The sequence below is a fragment of the Amblyomma americanum genome, chromosome 2 (assembly GCF_052857255.1).
Source record: "Amblyomma americanum isolate KBUSLIRL-KWMA chromosome 2, ASM5285725v1, whole genome shotgun sequence".
Lineage (NCBI taxonomy): Eukaryota > Metazoa > Arthropoda > Arachnida > Ixodida > Ixodidae > Amblyomma > Amblyomma americanum.
Window position 1 is genome coordinate 208,558,327 of NC_135498.1, and position 16,975 is coordinate 208,575,301.

At 47.5% G+C, this 16,975-nt stretch overlaps 1 protein-coding gene across 5 annotated transcripts in view; it reads left to right on the forward strand.

Moving 5' to 3' along the window:
• The first annotated feature begins 1,759 nt into the window (after positions 1–1,759).
• Positions 1,760–16,975, forward strand: part of LOC144122120 (uncharacterized) — a 246,248-nt gene continuing 231,032 nt past the window's right edge. For 2 of the 5 annotated variants that reach the window (XM_077655652.1, XM_077655648.1), the window contains exon 1: positions 1,760–2,032. The gene's annotated coding sequence lies outside the window, so the exon portion shown is untranslated. Of the gene's footprint in view, positions 2,033–2,428; positions 2,494–16,975 lie in introns of all 5 variants that reach the window. The other 3 variants (XM_077655647.1, XM_077655650.1, XM_077655651.1) reach the window with 3 other exon arrangements.

Below are 16,975 nucleotides of genomic sequence, written 5' to 3' on the forward strand. Positions count from 1 at the left end.
GCCTCTTTTCTGTCTTTAAGCATTACACCTATCAATTTCCTTTCCATTGCTCGCTGCGTTGAAATTTGTTACTGCCTACCTATATATGATGTGTGTCTTTGAAAGATGTTATCAGTTATCAGCAGCACCTCGGCCCACGTGTTCTCTAAAGGTTCCGAAATGGAGAACAGGATATTATTGCGGGCCGGCGCAAAAAAAGAGAAAAAGTTCTATTGCGAAAGTGCTTGCAAAAATTTTTAAAAGTCTTCGATATTCTTAAGTGGGAGAACATGTTTCCAAAAATAAAAGCTGCTGCTTTACAGACTGGGTTATTGACAACTCCGAACAGTCGAGAACTGTGTAAAAGTATAAAATTCAAGTGGTGCACTTAATTCTGCTGAAGTTAATCAATGATAAAGCACTCCTTTTAATGCGCGTCTTTCCTCCCTAACGCGCATCGGTCATCACACCTCCATCATTTCCCCTACGCGCGCCATCTGTTGCAACAGCGCCGTTCATTGCGAGGGAGGTTTCATTGGGTGCCGCATGGCGCTACGACAGCACTTCAATCAGGGTTTAGAGATAACAGTTAGGGTTTAATACGGTTAGGGTTTAACAGTTAGGGTTTAGAGATAACAGTTAGGGATAAAAGTTAGGGTTTAGAGATAACAATATTCATGTAAATAAATCTGCGGCGGAAATTAGCAATAAGCGACTGGAGGAATGCTGGCTCAAAAGCAGAGAGGTGACTTAAGTTTTAAAGTGTAGGAAGACGTATATTAAAGAAAATGGAGAATTTTATTAACAACTTACAGCAGACATAAAAAATATAAAGAAAAAAAAGAAACGGAGCATGGTGGCAACTACCACTGCCCCGTTTCAAAGGAGACGCTCCTACCTTCCATCCATCCATACACCCAGCACGGAGGAAAATTTATCGGAAACAAACATCTGTAATCTAGATTCTCATAATTACTGATGTACGGCTTAGTACACATCTCGTAAATACGTTTCTGAGACATCTGCGAGTTCACTAGACGCCTTTATTCAACTCGAAGCGTCGTGGCGAAGTGAAAGCGTTCCCGTCTCGCACGCCGGTAACCCGGGTTCGATTCTCACTTACGCAGCTGTTCCCTTTTCGTGACTTTTATTCAGTTCGTGCGGACACGCTCTGTCCACAACATCCGTCCATAGCGCTTCTCCACAGCTTCCGGTGGCTCACCTCATGAACCAAGAAATGGTTTCGCATTAACAGTTTAAGGAAAAGGTGTTCTGAAAGATGTAAATACGATATATGCGGGCTCTCTGTTTGCCAGTTAAATATGAAGCGCGTGAACTCCGATATGTACAGGGCGTCTGAACATTGGCGTGGAGCAGCAGTTCGTTCAAGACCGCATACAAAACCAAATCCAGGCGGCAACATGAAACCTTGCCTGTGTTAGTGTTTCGCTTGATCATAGATTTTACTGTTATTCAAAAAGCCTGTATCACAAGTAAATTACTCGCTTTTACTGTGCGTGTAACACATGGCACACGCACAGGTGATCATTGGCACTGGAGTGTCTTAGTATTAGCCGATTTTTGTGCCAAAATTCTGGCCCTTTGTTAACGTTCACGTTCTACGGCGCGCCAATGCCTTGCAACTCTCCTATGGCCTAAACATACCTGCGTATCAGCATTGACCTCGCGCGGGCCACCAAAACAATGACAGTCGTTGCGTATTATCGCTCTTTACGAGCAGCACGCACCCCGAGTGCGGTGCCAACGGGAGAGCGTGCTCGGGCGGGTTTTGCTGCACACCCTATCGCGCGTCTCGCCTTCTTTCACAGCAGCGATCTGGCGCTCAAACAGCCGGCGCCAGCACCTGTATCTGCCCGTAAACACATGCGATATGGAACCTGCGCATTGCAGGCAGAAACCGTTGCACCGTGCAATGAACCACCGCAGTGCTACGAACGTGTTTTGGCGGCTGCTCTCACGCCGTTTGTGTTCGCAATGAGACGCCTATGCGGCCGGGCTGCGGTAGTCATTGCTTGACGACGACGACGATCAGGTGAGCAAGGCTTTTGATGCATGTGTTACTGAACCATCAGCTTTTTAATGCCATCATCCTCATGGGCCTGACTACACCCACTGTAGGGCAAAGACCTCTCTCATGTTTCTAAAATTACCCTGTCCTTTGCCAGCGGTGGCCACCATATCCCCGCAAGCTTCTTAATCTCATCCGCCCACCTATCCCTTTGCCACTCCCTGCTACGCTTGACTTCTGGAATCCACTCCGTTACCCTTAAGGGCCCGCGGTTATCTTGCCTTCGCATTGCATGCCATTTCCAAACCCGTTTCTTCCTCTTGATTCCGACTAGGATGTCATCAACACGCGTTCGCTCCCTCACCCACTCTGCCCGCTTCCGGTCTCTTAACGCTGCACCTGTCTTTTTCCTCGCCTTAGGTCACTGCGCTGTGCTTCATTTGAGCTCAACCCTTTCCGTTAGCCTCCATGTTTCTGCCCAGTAGGTGAGTACCGGGGATACACAGCTGTTGTATAGTTTTCTCTTGAGGGATAATGGTAAACTGCCATGCATGATCTGAAAGAGCCTGCCATATGCACTCCCCCATTCTTACTCTTCTAGCGATTTCCCTTCCATGACCCGCACTGACCAGCCACTACCTGCCCTAAGTAAATGTGTTGCTTTACCACTTCTAGAACCTCGCTACCAATTGTTAGCTGCTGTTACGGTTCGAAACTGTTAAACAATATATTGGTTTTCTGCATGTTAATTTTAAGACCTACCGTTCCACTCTGCCGGTCTGACTCATTTATCATGCTTTGCAGCTGATCATTCACATAAGACTCTTCTAGACCCTGATTCCGCAACGCCTACATGACTGCTGAGGTTTCCACTGAGTCATGCGTTTTCGTAATCAACGAGCGTTGTATATAGGGGTTGTTGGTTATATTCTGCGCATTTCTCTATCACCTTATTGATAATGTGAATGTAAGTGGCACTTTTTCATTTAGTGTGCCACGACCTTTGAATAACTACTGTGTTTTGCCAGTGGTGCGACCTGACACATAAACGTCGTTCATCCATGCATCGTTCGTTTCAATTTTGCTAGAATTAGGAGCTTTCTGACACACCTGGATTGTGTAACAATCAATTGTCAAGGGCCGCTGACTAATATTGCAGAATACAGTGCGTATCGATAAATAGACTGATATACAACAGTCAGTTTATCACCTTGATTAAAACGCGGCCTGTGATCTAATTCACAGCCTGTTAATATTCTTCAAACAGTGATAGCTGCTCAGGAATCATTCAAGGCTTGTGTAATGTTGTTATTGTTTATTCTGCGCGCGAACGCTTTCCATGCCCCGATCAGGTGCGCATAATTATGCTCTTGTCTTTATCATCAGCAAATGAAATATCAATTTCGCACCTAGAATAAATGACTTACTGGAAGAAGCTTCGTCTTTTTGGCAACAAATCTGGTAAAACGCATTTCGCTTGTTTATCTCCACGTTTAAATATAATGCAGATTTTCTGAACCATCTCTGAAGCTGCCGCATGGCGTTGCCTCAAGTTATGGTCTGAAAGACGGTAGGTATTCGGAAACTCTAGAACACTACCATTAACATTGGAAAGCTAGAACACGAAGGGGGATATCGAAGCACTGCCGAGTCACTCGGCCTAGAATGTCCGTCATCTAGGGCAAAAATAAATCGCGCCGATCATGCAGGATAGCATGTGATGCCTAACGTCACGTGATCAGCTATTTGTTTATTTATTACTACTATATTGCATGAGGGTTTGGGCTTCAGGGCACCTGGTTGATTCGATGGAGGATGTGAAGGATGATGGGGCAGATTGAGGTACGACGGCGCTGGGCAAGCCATTTCAGTCCTTTGCAGTGCGAAGAAAAATGATTACAGATGCACGGAGCTCCGGGCCGACGTAGGTCAACGGAACAGCACGCCCCATGAGAAAGGAGGTGGCGACAATTCAGGATGATATCTGGATCCCCTTGAATGTGCTGTTTTGGCTCGCAAACCTTCTGCTTGCATGAGTGTCTCAATTAATTTCTACGTTTAAAGTAGCTGCGCTATGGCTTCACCGTCTTTATTTATTTCCATGCTGACACGTCTCAAAATTGGGGTATACATGATTTTCAAGCATGCATCCTTATAGCTCTTGTTCTCTCGAAACCAAGAGAAATGTCGTTCAAAAATTGAGGGGAATATGAGGCCAAAACATTCTTAAAATTTTGGAAAGTTTCCGTCCGAATGGTATATATTCTAAGGAAAAGACATAGCTGCGCACGGCATTTGAATCAGCGCCCGCGGGTGTACACAGCAGCTTTACTTGCAATGTTGCGGGCTATTCGGTCATTCTACACTGTTATGTGTTTTCAGTCTCCGTCGGCATTACCTTCCATTCCTTAGTTCAGTGCTTCCAAATCCTCGACGCAAGTAGCGGTGCAGGGTTGCTCCTCTAGGTAAACGAATATTGTTTCACAGCAACCGACAATATTACTACTGGGAGCACGGTTACCCTCCAGAAGAATCGAACATTTCTTTATTTTTCGGCGTCATTTTATAGTATTTTCATCGATTTTGCTTACGTTTTTCTCGGGATCAATAAAGGTACAGCTGCACGAATTTGCCAAGTACCAGCTGTTCCGCGTGTTTGTTTTCTTACCTCTCGTGCCCCACTTACTTAAGCCGGGGAGACTGGTGAGAAAGTTTCGCCAGCACCATCATCTGGGGCTAAGTGTTAGCAGAAAAAGTTAAGAATCCAGTATGAAGCTTCAGCAAGAACATACTTTTTATTGGAAGCAAAGCAACTAAGCACGTAAACGAGAAACCTCATCTCGTGTCCTGTACTTCACTTTCACATCTCACGCTCGTCACGACTCTCGTACTTTGTGGCTGACCAGTCACATATACATCAACTGTTACTTCGAAAACAGGGAAAAAATGAGGTTGTGGTTGGAATTTCGCATAGATCTGATATTCTGTCAGGTCTCACTTTGTATAGAACTCTTTCGATAGATAGATCTCATATCGTAGAGAAAGCACTCAGCCCCCCGTGGCATTAAGGTGAGCGGCAAAGCGTGCCGCTTAACACTGATATGGAGCGCAGTAAGAAACGCGTCACCGGCGCCATCTCCGTATTTGCGTGTAGCGCAAAACGAGCTCAAAGAGACGCCGCATAGGAAAGCCGCGAGAGAAGACGCAGGATAGCGCCACCTTCGCTACTTGCGCTTCCGCAGACGTCATAAACATCCTCGGCACCACTGGCTGTCTTCACTAAAGCGATGCCCAGGACAGAATCGTGTCGATATGCAGGCTGTTTTATCTAGGATTTTACGCAATTTTTATAAATAGGATTTCTGAGTTAGAAGAATGCTTTTTTTCGGCACAGCATTCTTAGCGGCATAGTAAATTAGAATACAGCTAAGGCGTGCTAACTATCAGGATGATTAACTCATATTCAATAGTTAACTTTTTAACTATTACAGTTGCACTCCTCAATTATTGACCGGCGTGTAGCACACCCTAAGTAATACTCATATCAGTTTTTGTAATTTCGAAAACCCGGTTACCTTCGGCGCTGTGGCCCAACAAATTTTGGCTATTTTAGCAAGTTACGTGCATTGAAGAGGTTGCTTTGCCTGCAAGCTCTAAAAGCTCATATGAGTATTAGTTCCGGTGTGCTACACGCTTGTCAATAATTAAGGTGTATAACTGTATTAGTTAAAAAGTTGCCAATTCAGTATTTATTAACCGGTTCTAGTTAGAACGTCTTACCTGCATACTGACGTAGTACACCGCTGACAATGTTATGCCGAAAAAAGCGCTCTTCTAACTCAAAAAGCCTGATTTTAAAAATTGTGTATTTTCTAAGTTTAAACACACGCTGTATTACCACGCTGAAGCGAAGAAAGCACTACTTTCACCGTAAACGGAACTGTTCTACTGCAGAGAAGTTTAAATATGAAACACAAAATTGTGTCCGGAATTTTATTTTCGCGTGGATTCCTGAGGCTGGGCCACACCGCCATTGGTTTCAAAACAATGTTTACGGAGGCATCTGGACCTCGACGTCATGAATCTAAATCGCATGGAACGAAAATTTTTAGCTTCAATTTTTAAACTTAAGCACAAACATCAGCTTAACGCAGCTTAGCTACTAACAGTTATAGTACGAATGTTTACAATGAAAAATTGTTAACACTATCCTCAGCGTCGCGCTAACAATTTAAAGAACTACAAAATACGCACGTTTCATCGGGGGCGGGGATTCTTAAGGATAACGGAGTGAAATCCAAGAGAAGGCAAGCGTAGCAGGGGGCGTCAGAAGGTAGGCTGGCGGATAAGATTAATAAGTTTGCAGGCATAGGGTGGGCGCAGCTGGCAAATTACAGGGTGTTACGTTTGGAGACGCCAACATGCCAAGAATATTCAAGCCACTGAGAAGCATCAATCGACAGAGGCTTCAAAGGGCCGTCGATGTGGTTGCAGCGCCACGAGTGCAGGTGGTGGCGTCTACAAGGGACCTTCCCCCCTCCCCCCCTGCTGTTTACGGGGTGAAACGACCGTCCGCTGCCTCAGAACGGCTTTGGTGAACCTGTCGTTTGTTCTAAACGCCGGACCCACCCGGGACATCTCCCTCCCGGAGGGGACGGCTGGGGAGCCGTCGAGCGGCGGGGTTGCAAATGAGCCGTGGCAAATGCGGCCGTGTTTGACTAAGCCAACGTCGCCGGAATCCTCGTGCTTCGAAAACAACTTCGTCTTAGACTGTGCTTTTCCTTATAGACCTCCTGCATGTTTGTAAACAAACGAGGTGGCGCTGCAGTCGCTAGCGAGCTCGTGGTAGGCAAAAGGTCGGGGAGTGGCGTTGCGGATAGGCGTTGAGCGCGGGTTTTCAAGGCTTGTAGGCGCGTTTCCAGTTTCTGCGAATCATAGCAATGGTCGATGCTTCCAACTTAGTAATTTGTTGAAGTACACGAGCTCGCGTTGGCCACGTGCGGCCTATAAAGAGATATAGTTTGCCACTGTATTTTATATATATGGTTAGTAGTAAACATGTAGAAAGCGTTCCTGCCGTTTATGCGCTAGGCATTGAATAAAACAAGTTTTGACACTCTGCACTAGCCGGAATGATTTTACTTCGGGACAATAGTGAGGGGAAGTGCTGGCCTTGTTTCGTCGGAGCAGACATGCGCTCATCGTCTGCTGACATACGTACGTGTAGCGCTGTGCGAAAAGTGGGGACAGCGTCGTGTCCCTCATCTCCTGTCTCGCTTAGCGCTGTTTTTAGCCGCATGACCACGCACAAGCCAGGCCGACTTGTCCTCTTATTAAGGTGGTCGATCTGGTGAAATTTTTTTATTTCTAGAATTATTTTCTTTCCTAGCCCTGAAGTCTAGTTTCGTGACGAAAAATTATAGCAAATTATTGAGTACAAATTTATAAATTACGCTTTTTAGAAGTGTGGTCGTCAAAAATTGTGAGGTAATTTCTTTGATTTCAGTGCCGCATTTCTTTGTCCAAAGCGAAAGCGAAGATGCCATAAACGAGGGAATAAACTTTAAGGTTCGTTTTGTGACCTCTCACATTTTCTGCGACTGGATCACTCACCTTCGTAATTCGCATGAAAATCAAATGATTCCATTTGTCGCAAACTATTCCTGAGACGTTGAGGAGCGTAATAAATCTCTCGATTTTTTCCCTACACGCGCAGTACTGTGTTAGTTATTTCTTGTAAGAAACGTTTTCATGTAACTATGCATGCATAAGTACTGATCATATAGAAAAAGAACTAATTGCGTAATCGTAATGAACGGGGCTTTATGCACATGCTGGCATAAAAAAACCGCACTATCTACTAAATTATTTGAGACCTTGGGGGGGACTTGACGACGGTGTAAATTATAATTACCCAGAACTGCACCAGGTATAGCTATACATAAAGGGAATTAGTGAAACTAGCGCAGGAATTTCATATTTGCACCAAGTTTACTTACATATTGCATGCATGGATAACGAAAACAATTTTCATTGCCGCGTCCCCTCTCAATCTCGCCACGTGTCTGTTAGTAGCACGCCTTCGGCTGCTTCTTTCCAAACAAGCTTCGCGATCATGTACTACCTCATGAAACATGACACATGCATGATGCAATGTAAAAGCATATGGCGTTTAGCACACTTAAGGTACGCTATTCTAAGCACACCAACGCGACCGCGCAAGATTGACACAACTTACCAGACTTCTTTCTACTCGAATGAAATAATTACGTCGTCATATCAAGAAACAGTATCAAGTAAATATTGAATGTCATAAAACGCGCCATTAAAACATGGTGTGCTATTATCAAAAAAACGCATTACTTGGGGGCGAGGGAACCTGTCGGCGCCTCGTGCACTCCGGCTCAAGGTGATAAGTACGTGTTGTTACGTTTGGAGACGCCAACATGCCAAGAATATTCAAGCCAAACACTGGGAATCATCAATCTACCGAGGCTTCAAAGGGCCGTCGATGTGGTTGCAGCGCTACGAGTGCAGGTGGTGAAGTCTACAAGGGTCCTTCCCCCCCCCCTTCCCCCCCCCCCCTGCTGTTTACGGGGTGAAACGGCTCTCCGCTGTCTGAGAACGGCTTTGGTAAACCTGTCTTTTGTTCTCAACGCCGGACCCACCCGGGACATGTTTCTCCCGGAGGGGACGACGGGGGAGCCGGCGAGCGGCGGAACTGCAAATGAGCCGTGACAAATGCGGCCGGGTTTGACTAAGCCAACGTCTCCGGAATCCTCATGCTTCGAAAACAACTTCGTCTTAGACTGTGCTTTCCCACGCTCTACGTGAAAGCTTCTGCGAACTGCGGTGGGATCCTTTCGCTCCCACGCTACCGCTGTGAAGTGCAGGTGACTGACCTTCGACGCGGCCATGGGACCCCCTTCGGGCTATTCATCACTGAAGCCTGGACAGCGTGGACCCTAATCTGCCAGAAGTGGCAAGAGTGTGTGGCTGGGGGCGGACCCGGAAGACTGGACACGTGATCTACATCACAGTGATTCGACGCATTTTTAATGAACTAGATTCCCCAACTAGGGACCTGGGGACAGGGGACCCTATTTAAGCAGCGATCTGGCGTGTGTTCGCCAGCTCCCGATTCACTCTGTCGATCTTTGTATAAATGTAGATAAACCCTTCAGTCTCTTCTTCACCTCGAAGACCCTCTCATCTCTTCGTCACCCCCACTACAGCAGTCTCCCGATCCGGAACCCAGCGACACCGACCTTGGCGAGAGACGGCACAAGCGAACCAGGGGCCCGCATCTAACAGTGTGCAGCTGCATATGTCTTTTTTTTCCTTGAGCAATTATCAGCCTACTATCCTGAAGTTCAGGTGAATGAACGCATTAACTTGCAAGTTATTAAGTGCATTTAGTGGCAGTGCCTATCCACTCCCAGACTTCGCGCTTTACTACCGTGGCCCAATGCCTGTTAGCCAGTTTCCGAATGCGGCATTTATGCGCGAGAAACCTATCGAGGCTAATTTAATATTTTTTATGCTACTACGCGGATCCAGCAGTGACGCAGCTGGTCAATACATGTTGCTTCTGCAGTGCACAGGCTTGAAGCAGCCGCCGGTAGCTGCGGCAGCTGCGGTAGGCACGGGCAAACGGAACCTGTTTTTCCTACCATGCGAAAGTCGCTGCTAACATTAGCGCCACCGCATCTTCGTGACGTCGCGGGGTGAAGAAGGTCCATACGTGGAACCTTCTGTAAACTGCAGTGGCAACCTTTAGTTCCCACGCTCCACGTGGAACCTTCTGCAAACTGCAGTGGCAACCTTTAGTTCCCACGCTACCACTGTGAAGTGCAGGTGACTGACCTTCGACGCTGCCATGGGACCCCCTTCGGGCTATTCATCACTGCTGCCTGGAGAGCGCGGACCATAACTTGCCAGAAGTGGCAAGAGTGTGTTGTTGGCGCCGTCCTGGAAGGCGGACCCTAAAGACTGGACACGTGATCTACATCACATTGATTCGACGCATTTTTAATGAACTAAATTTCCCAACTAGGGACCTGGGGTCAGCGGACCCTATATAAGCAGCGATCTGGCGTGTGGTCAGCCAGCTCTTGATTCACTCTTTCGAACTATGTAAAAATGTAAATAAACCCTTTCAGTCTCTTCTTCACCTCGAAGACCTCCTCATCTCTTCGTCACCCCACAACAGCAGTCTCCCGATCCGGAACACGGGGACACCGACCTTGGCGAGAGACGGTACAGGCGAACCAGGGGCCCGCATCTAACAACTGGTGGCAGCGGTGGGATCGAAGCGCAATCCCCCAACACCGGTGGCCTGCTACGGGACAGAAGCCCCACTTCTAACAACTCTTCGGCAGCGGTGGGATCGAAACGCAATCCCCAACACCGGTTTCCTGCTACGGGATGGAGCCCTACCTCTAACAACTGGTTGGCAGCGGTTGGATCGACCATGCGGCGTGGTGTTGCTTCAGCGGGTGAGTGCTTGAACTTTGCTTGAGATTCGCCAGGCTTCAAATGTTTGGGTTAATATTTTGAACTGCTGGGAATCGAGGGAAGTTGTTCACTGAGACAAGTGTGTGTAGCTCACGTCAACAGTTGTTCACTAAAGTCAAGGCTCAGAGCAGCAAACATGGATCTAATGAAGTTGCCAAGGACAGATTTGCTGTCATTGTGCGAAGAGTTGGGTGTAGACGTAGGGGATAAGATAAAAAACTCGGACATTTGCAACTTGCTCTTGGAAACTGCCGAGGAAGGAATAATTATTGATACATGGGAACTCCTCAATGCAGAGCGAAAGAAAAAAGAAGTTGAGTTAAAGAGAAAGGAAGACGAGCGAAAGCAACAGGAAAATGACCGAAAGAAAGAGGAAAATGAGCGCCAACGGCTAGCGGCCGAGCGAGAGGAACGGGAGCTCAGAAGGTTACAGCTCGCGTATGAGATAAAGAAACTGGAAGATGAGATCTCGAGAGCCAAGATCCCAGAGAGAGCAAGTCAGGCCGGATCGTTCCGGTTGGACAGACGTGACGACGTAAAACAGTATTGTGAAACAGCGCACAACCGTCAGGAAGACTGCGGAGCTGTAATGTTGAAACGCTGTATCGAAAGCAACGGGGAGACAGAGGAGGAAAGCTCCATTGCAGGCGAGCAGGGCGTTTCAGGGGTAAGCGCTCAGGCCGATAAGCGGTCGGTGGAGGACTGCCTTCAGGAAAGCGAACTGCCCAACTCGGGGGCAGCGGAAGGTCCGTGTGTCAGCAGTGTGGAGCTGACACTGACCTGCGAAGGCAAAGCGGCCAGTTTGCAATTGGATGAATGTCTCCGAGGTGCCTCTGTAAAACTAGATCAAGCTAGTTGTGATCAGGAGACACAAACGGAAGTGTCTAAGCGTAAAAACAGGAAGAGGGCACGGACTAAGAAAAAACGATTGAAATGCCAAGCCCTAAATCCAGGAGCGCAGACAGGTGCTAACGTTAGCACAGATATAAGTGCGGCAGAAGGGGAAGAAAAGACTTCCCGCATGGAACCTTGTAATCTTGCGGCTAAAGTTACTGGTCAGGCGGCACGCGCAGGTGCTTCTAAAGGTGACCGCAGTAACAGAAAGAGACAAGCGTATCTTGCAAGCAGAACAGGGGCGAGGCTTTTCAAAGGGCATCGGCCAGCGGGAAGGCACAGACCCCCCCCCCCCGACCTAACAGAAAGGCGGTAAAGAAAAAGGCAAAGTGGCAGGAAAGATCAGAAGGCGCTAGACTGCGGGACACCCGGCGCATGCGAGCGCAGGGGTCGAGCAACAGAGACCGCGCACGCAGGCATGTTCAGCGCGTGCTCTGGAGAAGGATGCGTCCTGCACTTTCCGCACTGTATTCAAGGAAGCGCGCAGGGCGAAAGGGTAGGCGGGCTTGGTTGGGGCGAGAACAGAGAGCAGCTTCTCGCTCCGGGCGCTGTCCGTCGCCCGGAATCGGTTATCGGCACTGCATGAGCGCTTCAAGGGGCTGTGGAGATGACAGTAGCAATCAGGGATATTTTTTTCAGTTGCCCTTTCTCACGAGTTGACAGCAGTACAATCAGTCAGAGCGCGACCCCGGCGGGCGCGGCTGAAAGACTAATCCTTTCGACGCGGGGGTGGTGAGCCATGTTTCACCCCGCGTAGTCATTCGAAGTAGCTGTTTTTTTTTATTATTCCCCTTTCGGTTGTGTGCGTGTAAAATCGGGGAAGGAAATGCTACTTTGTTTTAGGTTAAAAATTTGGATTTGTTCAAGTGTTACTGCTTTCCTAATACTTAAATAAAGGTAATTGGGCGATTGGGTTAGAAAGGACGTGTTTATATTTGAGATGCTACCAAGTGATAAAGACACTCACAAGAGTGCAGCGAACACAGTTCCTGAATAGACGATGAGCTCTTGGCGTAGGTAGAACTGCTGAGAGCTAGCAAGTTTTTTTGTGTTTGAACATTTCGCACAGGTTCGCTTTTATATATTTAGTACATTCAGACATGTAAGACTTGGTCGAGATACCAAGCGCTTTTCGCTGCATAACGGCAGTGTTGATAATGTCAGGCGAAGGTAAAGAAAGCACGGAAATTTGTGCCCATTTGAATACTTGTGTTTAGCGGCGCTAGGTTAGCTAGCCGATTTTGGTATTCAAAGATTACGTGAATGAAGTGAGGCTGCAGAATTCTGTGGAGAACAGCTGTAGCAGCTTTCTGTACAAGTGACGGTGACGAGGCGCATGACTGACTCATTGAGTTTAGGAGAAGTCTCGCCAGTACGGGAAGGAGTAAGGATTGCGATGCGCAGTCGCGTCTTTACGAGTTCAACTCGAACAGTTGATTTTTAGACTCGATCGTCAAGCTTTGAAAAGAGCCAGTGGATTAATTTGAGCGTGGGCCAAATTTTAAACAATCTATCGGTATTCTGGTTGTATAAGGCGATCAAAGCTTTGATTGATAACGAATAGAGTTTCTAATCAAATTTGTAGGCTTGGACACACCACCGCGTATTGTACAGCTTGGAAGTCTGTCTTTGGCGACATCAGATGAGACGCGGACGCTCTCTTGACCCTAAACTCGGGCACAATTGAGGTGGCAATTTTGTTTATTCTAGTTTTGCTTCCAAATTTTCCACCTCTCTTCAAGCCGTGTACGGCGAATCGGGCCTTGGCAGCAAATTTGTCAGACATGGAAGCTGTTCTTAGTAGCCGAGATTATTGCTGTCAGCTACAAAATTTTGCGCTTACGTTCATGTCGACAATGCAGTCGTTTTGCATAACAGCCTGGCGGCTTTCGGGTGAATTTCGTGCACTGCCTGGGGAGTGGCGCCATGTTGAGTGGCTGGTTTCGACTAATGCCTCCGTTGTCCGAGGTTTAGGACTCTGCTCTGTGCTTGCAGACAAGATGAAGAAGGGCCTCCCACGCTACAACTTAAGTCATCTCTCCTCGACCAGTGATTGTGACCACTGGCCGATCGAGATTGTCCTGGCCGCGTAGGAGCTGTTATGTTTGGAGACGCCAACATGCCACGAATATTCAAGCCACTGAGAAGCATCAATCGACAGCGGCTTCAAATGGACGTCGACGGGGTTGCAGCGCCCCGAGTGCAGGTGGTGGCGTCTACAAGGGACCTTCCCCCCCCCCCCCACCCCTACCCCTGCTGTTTACGGGGTGAAACGGCCGTCCGCTGCCTGAGAACGGCTTTGGTGAACCTGTCGTTTGTTCTAAACGCCGGACCCACCCGGGACATCTCCCTCCCGGAAGGGACGGCTGGGGAGCCGGCGAGCGGCGGGGTTGCAAATGAGCCGTGGCAAATGCGGCCGTGTTTGACTAAGCCAACGTCGCCGGAATCCTCGTGCTTCGAAAACAACTTCGTCTTAGACTGTGCTTTTCCTTATACGTGGAACCTTCTGCAAACTGCAGTGGCAACCTTTAGTTCCCACGCTACCGCTGTGAAGTGCAGGTGGCTGACCTTCGACGCTGCCATGAGACCCCCTTCGGGCTATTCATCACTGCTGCCTGGAGAATGCGGACCATAACTTGCTAGAAGTGGCAAGAGTGTGTTGTTGGGGCCGTCCTGGAAGGCGGACCCTAAAGACTGGACACGTGATCTACATTACAGTGATTCGACGCATTTTTATTGAACTAAATTCCCCAACTAGGGACCTCGGGACAGCGGACCCTATTTAAGCAGCGATCTGGCGTGTGATCAGCCAGCTCCCGATTCACTCTTTCGAACTATGTAAAAATGTAAATAAACCCTTTCAGTCTCTTCTTCACCTCGAAGACCTCCTCATCTCTTCGTCACCCCACAACAGCAGTCTCCCAATCCGGAACCCGGGGACACCGACCTTGGCGAGAGACGGTACAGGCGAACCAGGGGCCCGCATCTAACAACTGGTGGCAGCGGTGGGATCGAAGCGCAATCCCCCAATACCGGTGGCCTGCTAAGGGACAGAAGCCCCACTTCTAACAAGGGTTAATTGGAGAGACAGGGGAGAGGTATCTGCCCTGCAGCGGGTGTGTTCAGGCTGATGATGATGATGATGAGGGCAGAGCACGGCTCAGTGCTGATGGCCATATTGGTCTAATCTCTAATTCTTTTCCGCATGTTTTTTGAACAGAAAGGATGCAAGAAAGAATTACGAAATAGCAGTGGTATTAAGTGTCCTCCTATAAAAAGACTCGCAGGTGGATGAATTGGTTTGGATTGGAAACCATTTAATTCGTCAGAAAAGGCAGAATGCAGACGATCCGTGCTAGGTGGCTATCAGTCCACGGCTGACAGCGACCTGGGTAGCCCATTCAATGACCCGGGTTTGAACTCCCAAGTCTGAGCTGACCAACACGGCCTCCCACTGCTCGAGAGTAGGAACCTGTATTAGAGATTTCGGGGGCGGCTCCTCTTTACAATTCCACAATAGGTGATCATAAGTGGCTAAATCACCACATATTGTACATGCAGGGTCGTATTCACCGGGGTAGAATTTTGACAACAGGTAAGGCGTCATGAATGATCGCGTCTGGAGTCGCCTCCAAGTGGTCTCCTGCTCCTTATTAAAGGCTTTGTCTGGAGGAGGGAATATCCTCCTTAAGGAAAAGCCTTCTGAGTTTGTTTCGGCGGCACCCTTCTCTTTCTTTCCTTTCCGAGCTCGTGACCTGCTTTGTACATGTTGGATTTTTTGGTCATTGACCGAAAAAACCAGTGAACGAAATTTATCAGATTATATTGCTGATTTTTAAAATTAGCTGGAAATTCTTGAAGATTCTTTTTTTTCCTTTAGGGCACTCTTTCAGACTGTCGGAAACATTTGAAAATTATACTGAAATCCCTACTCATGTGGCGCATGACCGTAGGTGCTCACTTATTGACCATGCTTTCTGTAACTACAAGCGCCAGCAGCTCGTGTTGTTGTCGCTGACATTATTGATCACAAGCCTGTTATGTGCATCGATCATATTACAGGACCACTCTCAACCTCTGCAACTAGGTTTGGTTTGAAAAAAAAAAAACTCTTACGACAGCGTGAACACAGACAGTTCTACGATCAGATCAATTCCTGAGGCACAGGAAGGCTTTTCTAGATTTCTGTCACTAATTTCAAATTACATTTCACGGGCAGCGAGAAGTAGAAAAGTTGTAGCTTTTCCTCGTAAACTTTGGTTATCATATAACTATTAACAGCTCAGTGAAGGCGCAGAAATTGGTGTAAGAACACTAACAAAAGAGCCTTGGAAGAACAATTTGCGTGCTAGACATAAAATTATTAGTGCTCAATTAAAAGCGGCTGAATGAATGCATATTCTACGGGCAATGCATGAAGCAGGTAATAGGACGCAAAAAGAATAGAAAAAGGAAAAGGCTGTTTGTTATTAAACCTATTCGCGATATCACAAAGTTTTCTGTAACAAAGCTGCACCTTCACAACACAACATCACAACGGTTGGTCATTTTATTTGTACATTTTTTCTGACTTCAACCACGCCCAAAGAGATATTGGATGCCATAAAGAAATAGAAAATAGCAAATCCAGGCACCCACAATTTGGACCCCAGTCACACACAAGTGACCGGGCATCTAATCCAAGATTTATCATCGCTCATTGGTTATTTAGTGTGTTGGTTGGCCTCAAATAAAGATGGCACGCATTAATACTGACACGGTGCACTCCTCGTCTTCGCTCTGGGCTGTTCACGAGCGCGCGTCTGCCCGAGGCGAAGGAGCTGCCGTGCAACCTGGGCAGCTGACGTTCAGCCCCACTAGCTAAGCTGCCCGCCGCTCGGTGGTCTTGCTCCCTGTCTTGTCTGCGCCCAGAAACATTTGTTTACTCGTGACAATATTTAAAACAGGCACATTTCTAGAAGTCAAAATATGTGAAAGCTTACGCCTGATTCAATATGCATAGTGCCATTCTTCAGCAAAATTACTGAACAACTAATTTAAAAATGTTTAAGAAAGTACCTGAGTAGGTGTCCCCTTATATCCATATATCCGCACTTGCATCGCGCTCAATTAACACCTCGCCAATCGCGTTCAGCACATGAATATATACGCGCGTTTGAGCGCGTACTCGGAGCTAGAATCTGCGGCCGCTCTCGTGAAAGGCCTCGAACACCATCGCAATATCAGGCGGGCGCAAGGAAATTTGCAGTCGAAATATTTTGTGAATCAGAACTATGATATCGTTTATGATGCCAGCATTTGTGTTTGCGAGGTGGTGAGACGGTCCAACTGCGATCACGTGCACGTACGCGAAACCGATAAATAAACAGCGAGAACTACCACGCTCAGCCTGGAAGACATCGGCAGTCTCCGGGCACGCAACCAAACCTCTCAATTGGAACAATAAAGTTTACTCTCTCTCTCTCTCCGCAAAAGACGCGATTGCAGGCGACACGGACGATATGCACAGTGGTCTAGTCGTAACAAGCTCTTGCATCGCCCAAAACATCGCATGAA